We start from the raw sequence: 12,511 nt of genomic DNA, 5'->3' as shown, positions 1-12,511 counted from the left end.
CTGTAGTATATGGCAAATTTCCACATGTGTAATGCATGCCAATTGTTTTCTTCTGTACTTTCTATGAGGCTGAACCTTGGAGTAGATCTGAGCCAGCTTTTTCTCACCTCGTCCTGTGCTGTGAATCTTGTAAGGTAGAAGTTACACATGTCAACATCTACCTAATAACAACACATGAATTGTGCAGAGCCCTGAGCTCTCTGTGAAGGAGACATGACCTTCATTATAATGATACAGTTGACATTTTCCCTGTGACACTTATTGTAACATCATTGCTTCCTGTTGGCATCTGTGGGCTTATCAGGCAGCTTGTTCAAGCAATCTGGAGTTGTGATGAAACCAGGCAGGAGGGAAGAGGCTGAGATTTGAGGGGGAAGAAGAGGGAATGGGGTAAAAAAGGAGGATTCATGGAGTATCAGAGCATACAGAACATTTTTGAAAGTGAGATAATCTAATCCTCTCCCCCTTACATCCATCTCCCTGCCTGTGGATTCACAAACACTCTGCACTGCAGAACCCAGCATCCCTACAGCTCACCAGTTATTGTTGTCATTCCTGCTACTGGTGGCAGTGGTGCTCCCAGCAATAGGAGCCCAGGCTTCCTGGGCAGTCAAGCCGACTAGAGAAGGAGGTCCAGGAGCCCCTTTTCCATTGTGCAAACCCCTTACAAGCAAGGGTGGCTCAGGCACCCCACATCTATCCTAAGGCTAACATTATGGCACACTTAAGTGATGTTTATGTGGGGATAATCCAGGAGATCTGGTCTATGTTCAGAATGCCTTCAGGCTCATCTGCTGATGCGTTGAAGCTGGCTAGTATTTGACTGATCTTAAGGGGAAAATTGGGCCCTAGAGTGGTCAAAATCTAGAGTCAGATGTGCTGATGCAGTCTTCCCTCTTCTTGCACGCACTTTTTTTCTGCCTTTTAGCATAAGTCCAGAATTTATCATCACAGTGAGGAAATCAATTATTGCAATAGCTGGGGCTTGGGGTTGATGTCTGTACTGAAATCAACTAGCCCTTGGCCACCTAATACCTGCCCAAAATGAGGCAGGCATAAGTTAAGAGCTTCTGGTCACTTATAGTGGCAGGGGACGGGGCGGGGGGGGGGAGGTGTTGGTAAAAGCTAGCTTGATGTGCAGAAGAAAAACTTTGTATTGTCTTATTGCCCAAGCATTTCAATTTCTTGTTGAAACTCCTGAATTTAAGCCTTGGGTCCAAACATTCCATCTATGCTATATGAGGCTACTGTGGAGTCCTGCACTTTTGCTCCTAATCTACAATCTGTAAACGTCACATGCACCACTAACTCATTACAACTTAACTGATGCTACAATTTTTGTGTCAGAGCTGATGAGAGGCCTAAAATTAAAATTTTCAGCAATTTCATCTGGCAAGCAGGCACATGTATTTCCTGCCCCTTTTTTGCTTTCCAGTCGCTCCTCAATGCTACTTTTGGGTACAGCTGTTGCCAGGGCAAAGCAAGCCCTGCACTGTGTTTTACTTCTGACAGCATCCTTGGCTGGTTAGCTAGGAGAAGAGGAGAGTGGAGTAGAGCAAAGTGGCTCCTTCATTTTTCATGGGTACATAGAATTTGACATACAAGATCAGACTCTGCCTTCCCTAATGGCCAAATATGTGATATTTCAGAGGAGTGCAATATCCTGCCAATAAAGAATATATTTATTGGCACAGCTTCCTGCCAAGGGTTTTCAATTGAGCTGCCTGATAGACAAGAGGTGCAGTAAGAGCCACCGCAAAGAGGCAGGTTGTAGGCCCCTCACGTCTCAGGGTAATGCTTCAGGCAGGGGACTCCCTTCCTGAGCCCTATGGAAAGCACTCTGCTTCCTGAGGCATGAGATTCATTTGCCTTAGTAATTACTGTGGCTCCCACAGCTACATATGTTATTAGCAGGTATCATATGTTTCAGGCATAAAATGAGGTCTGGGGGGGGAACCCCCAAAATTCGTAGTCATTGTTCACCTGAGTTGATCTGCTCTTGTGGGAGGGAATCTCCCAAGTTGCTAATGTGTAGCTTTAGAGGCTATGATATTTGTGTGCAGTGGAGATGATGGGATATATCTTTCATTTCATCTGGAGGAAAAATAGCTCAGGATTATGAGAGATAAGTAGAGGTAAAACTCCCTGTTATTTTAGCATTATATGGCACTTTGGGCCTTTTTAGCTTCAGTAGCACTGTATTCTGCCTCCAGGGGAGAGGACACTTTGTTCCCTCACACACAAAGAACATGCAGAGGTTTCCCCCGTGAATGTCTTTAACAAGGAGAGGAGAGCAGCATGGGAGAATTCAAGTAGAGCACAATAAAGCATTTTCCATTTCAAATACAGCATTACAACAGCCTCAACACTGGGATGGGAATTTTGGAAATTTTTCACTGTTGACACTCACAATTTTAGCAGCAATCCTTAGTTCTTCCATATCTAATTTCGAGCTCAGCTGCCTCTTAGGTATGTGAGAAGACAAATTTTCTTTTTATTGCTTTTTGGGGAAAGTGAGGAGGGCTTGAAAGTTTTTTTACTATAATGTCACATGATGAAATGCTTGAAAATACAGCCCTAAATGTCACCTGATGATTCAAAACCAAGAAATCTAGAAAACTAATTTTCATGGTTTGAGGAAGCTACACTCAGTATTTCTGATTGCTTGAACTGCCAGTACATGGAAACAAAGACAGACTATTTAGAAACAAAGGTGCCTTGATTTCAGAGCTGTTTTATACAATAGAAATAAGACATCACTTCTTTTCACTGCTCCCTCAAAGACTCCCGGCAAGCATTTTTCTCACAGCCAGTGAAGGGTGGATGTATTTCCCTTCATAGAGTGTTAGTACCTGCAACAATCCGCACTTTGTACGATGACAGCCATTTGACTGCTCCTCTGTGCTCAGACCCTTGGTCTTTAAGATGTGCCTGCTAAATCAGAGTTTTGCTTCTTAGCAAAGGAGAGGAGGATGGGCAAGGGTGAGAGAGAGGTTTTCCTCTGTTCATTAGAGGGTAAGATTAAGCCTTATTATTAATTATTCCTGTATTATGGCCACTGGTGGCCTGTAGTATTCCAGAAGTCAGACTGCCAGCAGCACTAAATTAATGCTGCTGCTGGTTCAGTGTTATCAGTCTATAGCCACACAGAAATTTGGTATGTTATAAAATCAGAGTAATGCTTCATAATTTCCTTGCAAAAGTAGGGCATTAGTATTTTCTAAGTGACAAGCCTATCTGGAAATGCAATCGGGTCTTTAGGTGTAATGCTATGGCAGTGATAGCTAAGTCATACTCAGGGCAGAAATTAGCTAAAAATTAACCGTACAATTGCAAACAGGCAAAGAAATTAAGTGCAACTCATCCTCCAGGCTGCATGGACCTTAGTGCTCATCACTGAGGAGACATTTCTACCTGTGGAGCTCTCCAGGCTGAATGCATGGCAAAAACCTCTGTCTTCTTCCTCAGCATCCACAGACAATCCTAGGCAAAGTTGTATTTACCTAGCTGTTTCCTTGCTCTTAGAGCAATGGTTGAGAGCAGATCAGGACCCTCCCTTTTGTTACAGAAGAAAAAGTGGCACTGAGAAGCGTTCGGAAAAAGCACTGAAGAAATCTCTAAGCTGCCATTAAACAAAGGTTGTTTTTCACCTGGGCCCTGAGCACATTAATTTGGGCACATTAATTTAGGTCTATCCGAGCACCAAGCCCTGGGTATGTTGCCCTGGGAGGTAAGCTCTTGGTCCCCTGTGCAGCAGGAGCTCCAGCCTAAGTGAAGCCAGACTCAGAACCTGATGTATTCCTTCAAAAAGGTGTGCAAAATTAGAGAAGCTACAGAAAAACTACTTCACATCCCCTTGAATCCTTGGGATGGGGTCTGAATCCGAAAGCCATCTGCTCCTCCTTCCATCTATCTCAGACCTAAGACCATTAGGGAAAGATGACTACTCTCAATGTAAAGATCCTCTTGGCTGGCTGGTGTTCTTCCCAAACTCTGGCATCCCTTTGCCCAGTTTGGCCAGAGAATAATTTCCTCTGTGGTTCAGCTGGCTTGGCGTCTGCTTGCAGGACTTGGACATAGTGCTCTGAGCCTCAGCCATGGAAACACGCTGGCCATGCACACACAGAAGCCTGGTTTGCCAGGCTGAAAGACTGTGGCCAGTTGGTCACATCCACTGTAGCGTCTGGCCACCAGCTGGGAGACACGACACCCAGAATGTTACTCCGTATGCTAAATGAATTGCGAATGATTACAAAACCTGTTTCTGTAAAGGCTTCTCCTTGATTCTTGGAATAGCTGCATGCTGTGTCCCTCTCAGAACTGATAAAGGTTTGGGAAGGATCAGGTCAGTGATATGAGAAGGACAACTTGGCATCAAATTCAGCATGCCCTCTGCATATTATAATTTTTTTAACTTTTTTTTTTAATTTAATGAAACATAACAGAGACTTTACATTTCTTGGAAGCTGCTTATCTCTAGTGAGCAAGCTTGTTTTGTGGTGCCAAGCTTGGGCCGGGTCTTGGTGTAGTCAGTGTAATCAGCTGATAAATATTTACTGTGCCATGTATTCCTCTGTCTATACATAGGAAGTTAAACCTGTGTAAGATCCAGGAGAGAAGAGAGAAGTATTTGAGATTACTTAAAGAAACTTATCTCTGTGTGTCTTTAATTAATCCAGTAATTGCTTGAGGAAGAGCAGTAGTCACCATACTGTGTCTTTGGTAGGACCTGAACTACTTTCATACCCCTCCAAGACTATCAGAACTACGATTCTGGTTATGTGTTATAATTTCAAGCCCACTTGGTGACAATGTATAAAGTCTCAGTTCTGGTAATAAGCTGAGTAAAGGATGCATGTGGGTTTTCGAAAAAATTGGGAACTCTGTGTGTAGTCCCTAAGCCTCTTGATTCACTGGACAACCTTGCATGTGTTAGCCTCCCTGCTTAGTGTCTCTGTAGAATTGAGTGTAACAATATCGATTGATTAAAGATCTTTAAATTTCACAAGTAAAAATGCCAAAAAAGGCACTAAATATTATGTATCTTTACTTAAAGTTTAGGGTCAGGACGATTTTTAATGAGGATTATGTGCATTTATAAACTTAATCCATGTAAAATGTACTTAGTGGAAGCAAAAGTGGTTGTTAAAATGTGATCATCATGTGGCCCAGAACTGACACTTCTGGATCCTAGTCCACTGTGATGTCAGATCCAGTCCAGGTTTCATGTGCCCATGTTGACTTTTTTTGGAATAAAATACATAATAGATCAAGCTGCCATATTAAATTCAGTTGTTCGCTGTCACATCATCCAGTACACATTCTGCTCCCTAAATCCCATACTAATCCACTTGTCTGTATCTTCTTTGGGATAAAAGCACATTAGCCTCAAAAGAAGCAGCAGAGAAAATATTCGTAGAAAAATAAAACAGTGATGAGAGAGTTAATATCAAACCCAAGTCTTAACCTGATATAGCATTTGTATGTCCTCAGGAATAGCACTTCAGCCCCAATACATATATTCTTGATGCTTCACTGGGAATATGATGATTTGTGATTTCTCTTTATCCTCTCTCACACCCATCTTCTTTCATTTGCTTATGGTAACCCCAATGTGTAGTGTAGTTTTAGCAGTGTCAATAGTGTACCTTTTACCTGGAGTGAGTTTAATAGGATTTGACAGTGACAGAGGATGAAAAAATTCTGTGATTCTATTATTCATCCCATTTCTGCAGCAGTCTGTGTAGATTCTATACTATTAGGAGAAAATGTTTGTACTGAAGGTTTCCTATCTCACTCTCTCCATCTGCCTCCATCCTTACAGCTTGCTCCCATCATCACACTGTGGGTGCCTCTGGTCATTAAAACCTTCTGTAGGAAAAAAGTGAAGAGAGGGGCAGGAGGAAGGCCAAGGAACCACTTAGATATCAAATATGATAAATTCATATATTAAAGGACAGACCTTCTCCCAGAATGTTTATGAGCAGCAATTCAAGCAGAGCCAGAGCCACCTTTGTCACTCACGTGACTTGCAAGCACTGTGTCTGACAATTGGATCTGTGTCTAGAATGGATAGCTATGATTCGTTGTGTTTTTACAGCATCTCTCTATGTACAGGCCTTGCCAGTGTCTTCATATTCTCCCTTGCCAAGCTGCTGTTATGGGGCCATGTCTTTGGCCTATTTGAACTGTATTCATTTCAGTTTTTAACTGACCTTGGTTTGCTCCCTGACCATTGCTCTACTTTCTGATCTCTAGGGCTTCTGTTCACACAGTGCTGGACATCACTGAAAGAATTGGGGAGGCAAAGTCTCAGCATGATGCTGGCCTCTTGACATTGATTCCATCATCTCTGCACTGCAGAAATATGTAACTGACTCCTCCAGTTGGGAAAGGTAAAATATCCTTTCCGAAGTCCTTCCCTAAAAGGTTAAGAATTTAATTTTGGATGAACATCCTTGCCCTCTGAGCAAGTATTTATATTAATGATCTCATGACAGATTGCTCCTTAAACTGGCCCTAGTGCGGGTCAAGACAGAGTGAGAATATTCTCCATTTAATGAGGCAGAGATCAGAGCCTCTAATATTTCATCATTCGTGCTCAGGGGAGGAAGGCAGTTATGAGCTTGGAGAGCTGTTGGCAGAAGAGGCCCTCATGAGCAGCTGTGATGGCTACTCGCTCACTGCATGGTTCTTAGCCCCCAAGAACTTAATGTTGTAGGTTTCCAGCTTCCTCTTGGAAAAACTAACTTTTGTCATTAAACTCATTTAAATGATTGAGTGCAGTGTTGGTGAAAAGATCTAATAACCCTCAGGACAGAAAAGAAAAATTTAGTCTGCAGAGTGGTGTAGGATGAGGAACATGGATGCCAGTGGTACATGGACAACCACAGTCTACAAGACTTTGCAGGGCGGGCAATCTGATACTCAGACGCTAGTAAATTAAAAAGCCAACTCGCAGATCCAGTGGTTTACAAGTGTCTTAATTTATTAATGAGTGGAGGCTATCTCAATGTGTGTAAATATAGATTTTAAATCACTTGACATGATGTACATAAACAATCAAACTTGTAGCGTAATGCTGAGATGCTAATGTTAAATCCACCCCTGACTTGAGTGCTACTTTTCAGTAGCACTGTGTCCCTGGGAAGCAGTGATATATAGTGCTGTGCAAATCACTGGTGCCCTTAAACTGCAGCTCTGAAATATTTACACATCCAAAGTGTGTGTGTAAATTGGGAGTATCACAACGTTCCCATACGGTGACAGAGATTTGTAAATTTTGCTCCTGTGCAGACCAGCATTTTCCTGCTAGTGACCGGGAGCCAGGACCCAAGAGCATAAATTCCCCAAATAATTCTTGCAATACTTAGGGTGAGCTCAGCTCCTGCACTTAGCTACTATAAGCAAATCTTTCCAAGGTGCCACAGTTATGATTTGCCCTTTGAAAGGTACTGGTAATGTTTTTAAAGCAACAGCTCTTGGAGAAACAATAATAGCTACGCAAGATGCTATTCCATGGTGTTGCGTAAGGCCATCCTGGCTGGCTCGAAGGCTAATTGGATTGGTCAAGGTGGACTTTGAATCCTGTGTTCAGTTTCGGGCCTGCACGACTGGAAGGACATGGAAGTGCTGGAGTGTGGCCAGAGAAGGGCAATGGAGCTGGTGAAGAGTCTGGAGCACAAGTCTGGTGAGGAGGTAAGGGAGCTAGGGTTGTTGAGTCTGGAGGAAAGGAGGCTCAGGGGGACCTTATTGTTCTTTACAACTCCCTGAAAAGAGGTTATGGTCAGGTGGGGGCTGGTTTCTTCTCCCAGATAACAAGTGATAAGACAAGAGGAAACAAGCCTCAAGTTGTGCCAGACAAGATTTACATTGGATATTGGGAAACATTTCTTCACTGGAAGGGTTGTCAACACTGGAACAGCTGCCCAAGGAAGTGGGAGATCCACCGTCCCTGGAGGTATTTAAACAATGTGTAGATGTGGCATCTAAGAACATGGCTTAGCAGTGGGCTTGGTGGTGTCAGGTTAATGGCTGGACTAGATCATCCGGGAGTTCTTTTCCAACCTAAACAATTCTCTAATTCTCTAATGGAGGAAATATGCCTCAAGAGCAGCAGATGGTCCTTCCTTCCTAACTAATCATGGCTGACATGGCTAAGTCAGAGTCCACAGGAGTGCGGCTGAGCCCTGAGTGTCAGTTGGGACCATCCAGCCTTCCTCACTTCCCTCCATCCTGCAGGAACAAACTGCTCCTCACAAGGCATGGGATTTACCAGCGCAGAGTCCCGGAGCGCTGCCGGCAGCCCCACCAGGTTGGCGGCGGGGGCGCGGGGCCCGCGGCCGGGCTGAGGCGCCTCAGGGCGGCCGCGCCTCCGCCGCCGCCATAACAGCGGCGCGCGCTCCCGCCGCCAGGTGTCGCCCGGCGCCGAGGCCGCGCCGGGGGCAGCGGGAGCCGAGGCCCGGAGCCAAGGCCGGGATCAGGGCAGGGAGCAGGGCTGGGAGCCCTGGGCTCGGTGGAGGTTGGCGCTGGGCCGCTCTCCTCACACTCCAGGTGCTGCTGTGAGCGATGCACCTCCGTGCTCTGCCATGCCCGCTCTCTGCCGCTCCGTGGGAAGTGCGGAGGGAGGTGCTGATCCCTCCCCCCGGCGCCCAGTGACAGGGCAGGTGGGAATGGCTCAAAATTGTCACAGGAGAGGTTCAGACTGGACACTAACTAGAACGCATTTCTTTGCCGAGAGAGTGGTCAGACCTCTTAGAAAAGTGGTCAATGCCCCAAGCCATCAGTGTTTAAGAGATGTTGGGACACTGCCTTTAACAACAGGCTTTAACTTCCGGTCAGCCCTGAAGCCGTCAGGCTGAACACTTACTGTAGGTCCCTTTCAACCAAAATAGTCTGTTCTGTTCTATTCTATTCTATTCTATTCTATTCTATTCTATTCTATTCTATTCTATTCTATTCATTGGTGAATAGTAAACATTAAAAAAACTGCAAAATATCCCACCAAAAACTCCCACAACCTCCCCCAAAACAAACAAAAAACCCCCTCACAATTAAAAAAAAAACCCCACAAAACAAACAAAAAACCAAAACAAAAACAAAACAAACAAACCCCACAAACAAACAAACAAACAAACAAAACCACACCCCCCAAAACCACAAAAAAATCCACAAAACCAACCAACCAAACAACAAAGAATACAGCGCCCCAAAAACCAAACCAAACCAAACAAAAATAAATAAGAGAAAGTATCTGGACCACTTGTAGTTGTCATTGTGTGATGCATCTTATAAGAGGACCTTTGCCTTCTGTCCCAATTTTAACCAGTTTCTAATCTGGATAATTACATTCTGTCTAATCTTGTACTCTTTTAGCACTTGTTATTCTTCTTCATTTGCTGCCTTAAACTATTGTTGCTTTTAAACAGCTGTTTTGTTCCATCACAGAGAAAGCTTCACTTCAGGGAAGGGCAAGCACTTGTCAAATAATATTAGTTCAATAATTTATACAGTGTTTTCTTCCCCTATTTTGTAATAAATTATTCACCTTGTATCATTTTGCATTATTCATCTGGTTAACTGAGGTAGCTTAACAATTTTAAAATGTATTTGTCAGAAAAAAATTGTTGAATTACTTTTGTCAGTTTGGGGCTCTTTTTCTCAAAATAAAGGCTTTGACAAATAATCACAGTCCTTAGTTGCCCAGCCCATGTGGTCAGCGAAGTGGTTTAGAGGGATTGATGGCGAACAGTTTTGTAACACAAAACAAAGCAGCAAAGCAAAAAGCAAAAAGAGCACAGCTGAAGCCCATTTCTGTGAAATGTAAAATATAAGTGTCGTCTCTGTTAGCTGATCTTCTCTTGGATGGCAGAATCTCTGAGGCCATCAACTTGCCAACTGAATTAGAGCATGGGGATTAGAGAAACACAGGTTGAAAATATGTTGGAAGGACCTGTTTGTTGTCTCCCACATTCTTGAGGCAGCTTGTGGACCTTCACAATATTACAGCTTAAGTTTTCTTACATCCACTGTGAGATTGCTGAAATGGTTGCCTTCAAGGTTGCTTTAAACTTGATCTGTTTGGCATTAGATGAAGCCTGCCATAGTGTAGGAGTGCATGTGCAGGTGGGGCCATGTTATGGATTTAATTCAGGTTTTAGATGGGAAAGTGCTCTGTGCCCAGCCTCCTGAAATACTTGTGCGGGATTGGTTGGGGCTAGAAAAAAAAGGCAAGTTCCCCCCTTGCCTCTGCAGGCTGCAGAAGAGCAAAGTGAAAAGTATTGACTGTATATGTATGCAGATTGTAAAGTATGTAAAGTAAAGTATGTAAAGTATGTATGTATACATCTCTATACGTCTGTAAAGTATGCAGATTGATGTGTTCTGAGCTGAGGGTACTTGGGAGATGTATTAAAACCATATCAGGTCTTAGCATGCTGTTTGAAGAACTGCTTTGCTAGACATAACCAAGTGTTTGTGAATTCACTGTGGGGTTTTTTCTTTTTTTTTTTTTTTTTTAATTGTTAATGGTATCCTTTGTTGGCTTCAAGACAAGACTTGCAGCCTTTCAGTTCAGTACAGGGTGTGTTTTGGGAAAAGGAGAGGACTTGCAAAGAGGCCTTGATCCTGATTGGGAAGCAATCAAGCTGCACATGTGCAGGCCCTATGCTGTGAGCTGGGACTCACCTCCTTTTCAGCAATTTTCTGGAGGTGAAATGAAGGGTAATCAGTGGTTGTGGCACGATGCTGGATTTGGAAGTCTTTGGTTTGACTGTTTTGCCATGGCTGACTCAGAATTGCCTCACTTGGTCTGTTCCCTGGTGTTGTAACAGGAATGCTCCTGTGTTTTTCTGCACCAGGTTGCTACACACATCAGTATGTTACCACTGGTTTCCTGTTTAGTGCTGCAGACATTAGGACTGCAGAGCTACTCTAACTGTATCCTAAAAGTCTTTATGAAGCATTGATTGGCCAAGAAATGAGAAGCAGCAGGAAGCCACAGCTTTCTGACTGAGGAACTTGCAAGTCTTTCATACAGCTCATCTTGAGCTTTGCTGACATGATCTCACTTGCTAATGTTTTTTTGCAGAGCATCCTATGTAATGACATAATTAGTGTAAATTGCATTTTATTTTTAAATCATCCCCTTTCCTTCCTGATTTTTTCATATCTAAATGTCAACTTTTATGGTAAAGAATGGTGTGCTGCAGAGGCTGAGCAGAAAAACACATGTGCAGGTGGAAATCTGCTGGTGGAGCTTCTGAGGCGATGTTGAGCAGGAGCTCAGCTGGTTGAGGTCAATATTTTTTTAGGGCATTGCAAGTTGTGCTTAATTTTGTTTTCTTCTTGCAGCCCAAATCCTCCTGGCATATCAGTTATTAAAGGATTTAAATTATGAGTAGTACTGGTGAGTTGCAAATACATATTTAGATTTTACAGATCAAAGGTAAATGATAATGTTAGTGCACCAAACCTGTTCAAACACTGTACAGTAAAAATCCCCCTCCATTAATATGGTAGGAATTACTTTCCACACAATACTTACCTTTCTCTGGAAGATTAAATTCAAAGCAGTTGGAGCTCTGGGAAGGGATGCTAATAATTTTCTTCTGCCATAATTTTTCATTTCTGGTCATTCCACTCTGCCTTACTAACTCTAGATGGCATTAAGAGTTCTAATACATTTTCCATTTTGTTTTTCTTGTCATTATGGTAAGCTTTTTAGGAGCAGGCGTAGCTTCCTTATTGAATATATATGCAAATCTGACACCAGAATTTGGTTCTTTAAACCAATATATTAAAAACAAAAAAACAAAACAAAACAGAAGAGTTGTTTAGCTGATTAGGAATTTTGGAATCGGTACCTATCCCAGTCCTGTTTTTCAAAGCAAAGAAAATTCAGGTAAGTTCAGAAATCAAAATATTTATCTAAAAGTTGTGTAACTGCAATAATTAACTATTGATACTATCAGTTATAACATAATCTCATTGAAGTCTTGAAGATCCATGAGCTGAACATCATAGTCTTGAACATCCACCTGCATTGCAGGCTAAGACTATCACTGTTATCATTTTATGCATTGGAAAACTGAGGCATATATAAGAAGTGGAGGTTTGCTAAAAGTCAGAGACTTCTGCAGTTTGGTCACACTTTTTCTTCCTCTTGTTTATCTGAATTGTTTAAAGTTTGCTCCTTAATTTTCTTCTCAGTATTCATCAGGACATAATGAAAGCCTGTTCCCAAAGCTAAAGGAAGTTGAGAAGACAATGAAGGACTTGGAAAGATGCAGACTCCAGAAACTGGATTCTGGGCATGTACTGCCAGGACAGAGGATTTTTATTTAATTTTATAGAAAAATGTTCTGGTTATTTTACACTGAGATGCAAAATCTCATTTGCAGCCAAGCCCCGGAGGGAGTAAAAGGAACTTGGAGAGCTCATAAAGACAAGTGTAATAGGATTAATAAGAAAAAGGCCTAAGACATAAGCCTTCATTGTACACATTTCTTGC

The 12,511-nt window shown here is 42.7% G+C and overlaps 1 protein-coding gene across 1 annotated transcript in view; it reads left to right on the top strand.

Annotated features, from left to right (window-relative positions):
- Positions 1-12,511, top strand: part of LOC120506418 (limbic system associated membrane protein) — a 996,252-nt gene that overhangs the window by 81,635 nt on the left and 902,106 nt on the right. The window lies entirely within an intron of this gene.

This window comes from Passer montanus, unplaced genomic scaffold (genome assembly GCF_014805655.1).
Source record: "Passer montanus isolate IOZ18808 unplaced genomic scaffold, ASM1480565v1 scaffold39, whole genome shotgun sequence".
NCBI classification, from domain to species: Eukaryota; Metazoa; Chordata; class Aves; order Passeriformes; family Passeridae; genus Passer; species Passer montanus.
This window is presented reverse-complemented; position numbering and strand designations above follow the sequence as displayed.